Source organism: Octopus bimaculoides, chromosome 1 (genome assembly GCF_001194135.2).
Source record: "Octopus bimaculoides isolate UCB-OBI-ISO-001 chromosome 1, ASM119413v2, whole genome shotgun sequence".
In the NCBI taxonomy this organism is placed as follows: Eukaryota; Metazoa; Mollusca; class Cephalopoda; order Octopoda; family Octopodidae; genus Octopus; species Octopus bimaculoides.
In genome coordinates this window covers 99,897,880-99,905,728 of record NC_068981.1, presented here as the reverse complement: position 1 = coordinate 99,905,728, position 7,849 = coordinate 99,897,880, and the positions used below count along the sequence as shown (strand labels likewise).

Genomic DNA, 7,849 nt, shown 5'->3' with positions numbered 1-7,849 from the left:
TCTCTCTCTCTCTCTCTCTCTCTCTCTCTCTCTCTCTCTCTCTCTCTCTCTATCTCTCCGGGTAACCATGTACCTTCTCTATAGCAAGACACCTGTTTCTACCTCCCTGTCACACTTTAACCTTTCATCATCTGACACAAAATCACTTCCTCCAATACCCCTTCCCTTTTCAAAAGTTCCTTGTCTTGCAAGTTACTTAGTGACCCTGTTAGTACTGGTGCCACATAAAAAAAACATTCAGTCCACACTGTGAAGTGGTTGGCATTTGGAAAGGCATCCAGCTGTAAAAACCATGCCAAAACTGGCCTCACCTGTACTGGTGCCACAAAAAAAACATTCAGTCCTTTCTGTGGAGTGGTCGGTGTTAGGAAGGGCATCCAGCTGTAAAAACGATGCCAAAACAGACACAGTAGCCTGATGTAGTTTTCTATCTGGCTGGCTCCTGTCAAACCATCCAACTCATGCTAGCATGGAAGGCAGACATTAAACAATGAAGATGATGATATATATATAATGAGCTTCTTTCAGTTTCCATATTTTATCAAACTCCAGAAAAAGGAAAGGTAAAGTTGACCATGGCTAAGATTTGAACCTAGAATGTAAAGAGCCAGAAGAAATACCATAAGCATTTAAATTTTTGTCTGATGTTTTAATGAGTCTGCCAATCCACTGCTAAAAGCTATTAAATAATTTAGGTCAACAGAAGCAACCAGAAATTAATATTTAAGCAATAGAATTCTTAAATCTAGAACTGAATACAGAATTTAAGAGAGTATGATATTTCCATGTCAAGGATTAAATACATGAATTCAAAATAATGGTCAAATGCTTCTTCATTTAATTATCTAGTTGTTTCTAGTGGTTCATATTCATTTAGAAATGCTTAATTTCTGTCCCATAATACTATATCATTTCCAATTATATTGATTTAAGGCAACTGATCAGCTGAGTATTTCAACAGTTTAATTGGCTATTACAATGCCACTGGCTATTACAAAATCACCAGTAGTAATAGTAACAATGCCAATGAATTGGTGAGGAAGCAGTTGTACAAGTGCTCAATTTGTTTGTAATAGCAGTCACATTTCCATGACCCACACTCTTCTGTCATAAAATATGTAATTATTGGGCAACAGTCCTAAATCCTAAATATACAGAAATTCGGGGTGGCCATGGCTGGAATGTTTTTGTTCATATGTTTGCTCAATCAGAGTTGGCCTGGTTCTGAACAATAACGACAAGATGGCCTCTATTGGTCTGTTTCAGTAACCTGCTATGGTACGAGGACATAAACACACTAACACCGGTTGTCAAGTGGTGGTGGGGAACAGACATAAGCACAAAGATGCGCATGCACACACACACACACACACACACACACACACACACACAACAGGCTTCTTTCGGTTTTCACCTACCAAATCCACTCACAAGGCTTTAATTGGCCTGAGGCTGTAGTCAAAGACACTTTCCTAAAGTACCATGCAGTGGGACTGAACCCAGAACCATGTAACTGAGAAGCAAGCTTCTTTACCACACAGCCATGCCTGTGCTTAACAGAAAGATGCATTCCCATGCCAGGAACTGAACACGGGCAGTCTGGGTGAAAGCCAGGAATCCTAACCTCTAGACCAAATGGGAAAGCTAAAAATGTTTTAGCATTTCCATGTAATTTCTTGCCACAACAAAACCACTTATGGTAAACATGGTAATAGTTTCTTTGTGGTTGGTTGACTTGCTAGAAACAGCAGCAAAATTTCCAAAAAATTATACTGTAATCACCTTAAAAAAATTGAAGGACACATTGGCTAATTTAGCCTAGATAGCCCTAAAAAGACACAAGACTGGAATATCTTCGATTATACTGTTCCTGTCTGCACAATTAAGATTGACTTAGGGTTGAACAACAGCAGCAAAAACATTGATTTTTTTATACTGACATGAAAAATCAAATACATAGAGAAAGTTTGATAGAATGCCTTTCAGTGAGAAAGTTTGATAGAATGCCTTTCCGAAGAGCACTGGTGCTGGAATAAATATTTTTATGTAACCTACAATGTGAGGTTATAATTGAAGGACATTGATACTCAACAACTGAGATTGACTGTCTATACTTGAATGACTGTCATGATCAACATTGAGACATTATTGATTATTTTGAATGAGAGTCAACCAATTAAAAGTCTAGTCTTTTCTGAAAGAAGTTGAGCATTCTCTAAATTTTCCCCTTCATCTCCTTTGTGTTTCTCACAACCTAATTATGTTTTTCATTTGATTTACATTAAAAAGCTTAGTATAGAGATAACAGTGCTGGATTGTATAGTTTACTGTATTCTACTTCTCTACATTACTTGTTCTAATTTATGCAACACTATTCTCTCCAGACATGATGGCAACAGAAAAGTGCTTGACCACACAGTAGTCGTCTGTAATGTTTTCCTGGTCTTATTTAAAAGACAAGTTCAATTTTTCATATGAATCTATTAGTTGTGCACAAAAGTCTCTGCGGAAGTTTGACTCTGGTCAGTGAAACCATAGGTAATGATAACCAGAAAGAGACAAGTATACAGCAACTAGCATTTCTTTCAACATTAAACTCTTGTTCTCTTCTATTTTTTATCTTTTACTTGTTTCAGCCATTATACTGTGGCCACACTGGGGCACCGCCTTGAAGGATTTTTAGTTGAATGGATCAGCCCCAACACATTTTTAAGCTTGGTACTTATTTTATCGGTCTCTTTTACTGAACTACTAAGATAAAGGGATGTAAACACACCAACATTGGTTGTCAAGTGGTGGTGGGGAACAAACACACACATACACAGAACAGGTTTCTTTCAGTTTCCATTCACCAAATCCACTCACAAGGCTTTGGTTGGCTTGAAGATATAGTCAGACATGCAAGGTGTCATGCAGTAGGCGTAAACGCAGAACCATGTGGTTGGGAAGCAAGCCTCTTACCACACAACCATGCCTGTGTCTAAAAGAAAGACACATTTCCATGCCAGGAATCGAACCCGAGCCTCCTGGATGAAAGCCAGGAATCCTAACCACTAGACCACAAGGGAAAACTAAAAATGTTTTAACTTTCTCAAGTAATTTTTTGCCACAACAAAACCACCAATGGTAAACATTGTAGTAGTCTCCTTTTTATTCCTTACTTCTACCACTACTACAACACAAGAAATAGTTTCATTTTTTAAATGCTGCTCTTTACTGTTTTCTTTGACAAGCAACAGTAAGCTATTTTAACCCTTTAGCATTTAAACTGGCCATATCTAGCTCAAATATTTTACCTGTTTTAGGTTCAGACTATCAAGATCTGGCCTCTTGCACCTATCTTACAATGTCATTAAAAAAAATAAAACAATTACTTCATCAAAATCTTAAAGCTATGAGATAATGCATAATTAATTCAGAACAATGTGAATAAATAACCATTATATTTGATAGAGTAATCTGAATGATAAAGAGTGAATGAATACGTAACTAACAAGTATGATCATCTAGAATAGGTGCAAGCATGGCTATGTATGTATAAGATTTGCTTCTCAACCATATGGTTTTGGGTTTAGTTCTATTGCATGGCACCTTGGGAAAACGTTTTCTACTAGAGCCTCAGGCTGACTAAAACATTGTGGATGTATTTGATGGATGGAAACTAAAAGGATTCTATTGTATACGCTTGTGTGTGTGTGTATGTGTGCACATGCGCATGCATGTGCATATGTGTCTCTTTGTCTTGACATCACAGAATATTTTATAAAATATCACTTTCATGTAAGCAGAGTCCCTCATTTCCAATTTTCTGTGAAAAAATGTCCAGCCATGGAGAAAATATTACCTTGCTTAGAAACAGGTGAAGGTTTGCTAGAGGAAGAGCATTCAATTGTAGAGAACCTGCCTTGAAGAATTCTGCCTGACTGTTACAACCTTAGAAATGTAGACATTAAAATGATAATAATGATGGTGGTGGTGATGATGAAAAATGCTCAGTCTCTATTCTAATTGCGCAGCAACTCCAGTATTAATAAACAGGTATAATCGTTCTGCTATTACGAATTTTTTACCTATGCAACCAAGACTTACTGCATTTTCACTATACATAAGGTGGCAAGCTGACAGAATTGTTACCATGCCAGAAAAAATGCTTAGTGGAAGTTCTTTGACATTATGTTATTTAGTTCAAATGCCACCAGAACTGACTTTGCCATTCATCCTTTTGGGGGTCAATAAAATAAGTACCAGTTGAACAATGGAGTCAATGTAGTTGACTTACTCCTTCCCTGAAGTTGCTGGCCTTGTGCCAAAATTTGAAACTAATATACTTTGGCTATACATGATTTTGCCCCTAGTAGTCTGTCTGCCAAAGTGTATAAAGGAATACAGTATTTGTCTCTACAGGTATGAAGTCTATATTAACTTCAGAGATGTTAGCCAAACTGCAGAGTGGGAAGAAATACAAAAAAGACTTCTGACTGTTTAATTTTACAATATTCATACCCCAGTCTAAATATTCACTGTATCTATGATAATTTATTCTGTTGGAACTGACATAGAAGCCATCACCTGCAGATAAAACATTGTGTTCGCTCACTAACTTTATATGTTAGAATTGAGTAGTTATTTCCTTCTTATATGATGTACTAGAATCTTTTAAGTCCATTACATTACCTATTTGGTAATGTCACCTCTTATTACAAAAGGCCTATAACGTATATAGCTCGTTTCTATTCTTAATTACAAGGAAGTGTGTAGAACTTACGCGCAGGAGAATTATGTGTGTGTTTTGATTTGGTGTAGGCGAGTCCAGCCAGCACGAAAGAAAATAATTACTGATATAAGGGAAATAACTCCTGATTATTTTCTTTTATGGTATATAAGAGTGACGTCCCATGTAACATTTTGGATTGCATGTGCATCTCCTATTTATCTTTACGTTCATCCGATTAAATAAAGTCGAATGTTAGTTAGAGTCACCTATTTAGAGGTGTTTGAAATTAAGGATTAAATATTTTTTAGTGAAGATGTTGCAAGTAGAGGCAGTGTAGAATGGTATCATTACAGAGTAGAAATTAAGTTTATAATAGTGATTTCACAATTTGGCTCAAGGCCAGCAATTTTGAGGGAAGGAGTAAGTCGATTACATCGACCAGAGTGCTAAACTAGTACTTATTTTATCGACCCCAAAAGGATGAAAGGCAAAGTCGACCTCAGCGGAATTTAAACTCACAAAGTAGGCTGGGACGAAATTTCAGATGTGTGGGGATGGAGTTCATTTGTATCAACAAAACTCTTCACCTCAAAACTGCCGGCCTTGTGCCTAAATTAGAAACAATTATTTCATATATGAAAATGTAGGGGAAAGTTGGGTGGAATAAAAACCCAGTATTTTAGCTGTTTGAAGTTAACGCACTAATCCGTTCTTAAAACATGACACTTTTAGGATTCCTGTTCATAGTTGCTTGACTGAAGAAGTCTGGAAGATTTTTTATATGAAGTTGATTAAATTCATTCCAGAATTTAGCTTTTATTTACATTATCAATTCCTGAATGATTAAAAGGGTTTGGCCAAACGATATATTTGCAGGTACCACTGCAAACATAAAAACCTACTAGAAGTATAAAGAAACAGGCTGAGCAATGTAATTAAAAAGTTCGATTTGGTGTGGAATTCACCTACACACCACTTTAAATATCTTTAACCCATTACCTCCCATAATTCTATTTACTGGAATTTTTTAATGAAACTTTGATTTCTAGCGTAAAACAGCCTTAGAAACACGTTGGAATGATCAAAATAACATTTTAAATAGAAATAAGCGAGATATTGGGTGAAAAATTAGCAAACCTCATTTGAATATCAAAGAAATATACCTAGTAGATATAGCAAAAAGGTTAGATATGTGTAAATATTGACAGATAATTACGAAATTTGTAATTTTTAAGTGATCCCATATGAGATCACTGGTAGGTAATGGGTTAAGTATCTACCAAGCCTTGTGAAAGAAATTAGGTAGAAAAAAAACTGAAAGAACGTCAGATGGACTGTGCAGTGGGGTACAGAATTTGGCTATTGCTCAGTTTAATCACCACCTAGCCTTGGGTATTTTACTAAAGTCCATTCTCTTGCATGCATTTGGACTAATCCTTTAGCATTTTTCCGCTGCGAGAGTCAAAATTTGTGCAAAAAGACATCATGGGTACTGACCTAATTTTTCTGACAAAGCCATAAAAAATAATGAATGAAAATCTTTATAGTAATATCCCATTGAGAATAGGTGTACATATGTATAGGCACACACACACAAGCATACATACATACATACATGTCTGTGTGTGTGTATACATGTATATAAGTGCGTGTGCATGTGTGTCTCTACACACATACATACACATTTCAAACATACACACATACCCACACACAACAAACTTTAAAAAAATCACCCAACCAAGGGAGGACCCAAACCAGATAAATTTTATTCTCTTAAAGAAATGGGATAGGTGGCTGATTGTATATGTCAAATCTTTCTCAGGTAGAGAGTGTGCTACTCAACATAGATTAGTGGTTAGTGTCTTCAATATAAAAGTTTCTTCAACAAAGAGACAAAAGGTGATTTGGGAAAGAAAATGAAGAAACAGAAGTGGAAAGAACTGCCTATCTTCTCTGTGTATCATCATCATCATCATTGTTTAGCATCTGCTTTCCATACTGACATGGGTTGAATGAGGGCTGGCAAGCCAGAAGGCTGCACCAGGCTCCAATCCAATCTGGTAAAGTTGCTACAGCTGAATGCCCTTCCTAATGCCAACCACTCCGAGAGTGTAGTGGGTGCTTTTTATGTGCCACCAGCATGAGGGCCAGTCAGGCGGTACTGGCATTGGCCATGCTTGGATGGTGCTTTATACATGCCACCAGCATGGGAACCAGTCAGACAGCACTGGCAACGACTACACTCGAATGGTGCTCTTTACATGCAACTGTCATGGGACCAGTCAGCCAGCACTGGCATTGACCATGTTTGAATGGTCTTTTTTACATGTCACTGGCACAGGAGCCAGTCAAGCGGCAATAGCAATGACCACGCTTGAATGGTGCTTTTTATGTGCCACCAGCACAGGACCAGTCAGGTGGCACTGGCATTGTCGACGCTTGAATCGTGCTTTATACATGTCACTGGCATGAGTGCCAATCAGGCAGTACTATCATCAGCCATGACAATGACTTTGCTTGCCTCAACAGGTCTTCTCAAGTGCAGTTTATTGCTCAATGATTGAAGGGTACTCTTAAATGGGCTGGTTATACTGCACTGGCATAGGCCATGGTTATGGTCTCACTTGGGTTGTCGGGTCTTCTCAAGCACAGCGTATCTCCAAAGGTGTCAATCACTTGTCATTGTCTCGGTGAAGCCCAACATTCGAAGGTCGTGCTTTGCCACCTCATCTCAGGCCTTCCTGGGTCTACCTCTTCCACAGTTTCCCTCTACTGCTAGGGTGTGACACTTTTTCACACAGCTGTCCTCATTCATACACAACACATGACCATACCAGCGCAATTGTCTCTCTTGCACACCACATCTGATGCTTCTTATGTCCAACTTTTCTCTCAGAGCGCTTACACTCTATCATGTTTGCACCAGCAGAGTCAACATTGGCGGAATTCCTTTCAAGTGTGTATGTACACACATGCGCACGCACACACACACACACACACACACACACACACACATATGCAAGGAATTCCTTCATTCCTTGCAAGCTTATGCATGTCCTCAGCAGTCACTGCCCATGTTTCACTGCCATGTAGCATGGCTGTTTATACACATGCGTCATACAGTCTACCTTTTAC

The 7,849-nt window shown here is 38.0% G+C and overlaps 1 protein-coding gene and 1 non-coding gene across 2 annotated transcripts in view; one reads left to right on the top strand and one right to left on the bottom strand.

Annotated features, from left to right (window-relative positions):
* Nucleotides 1–7,849, top strand: part of LOC106872261 (cyclic nucleotide-gated cation channel beta-3) — a 527,825-nt gene that overhangs the window by 206,815 nt on the left and 313,161 nt on the right. The window lies entirely within an intron of this gene.
* Nucleotides 2,997–3,068, bottom strand: Trnae-uuc (transfer RNA glutamic acid (anticodon UUC)). The gene has a single exon. It is a non-coding gene; the product is annotated as a tRNA-Glu (tRNA).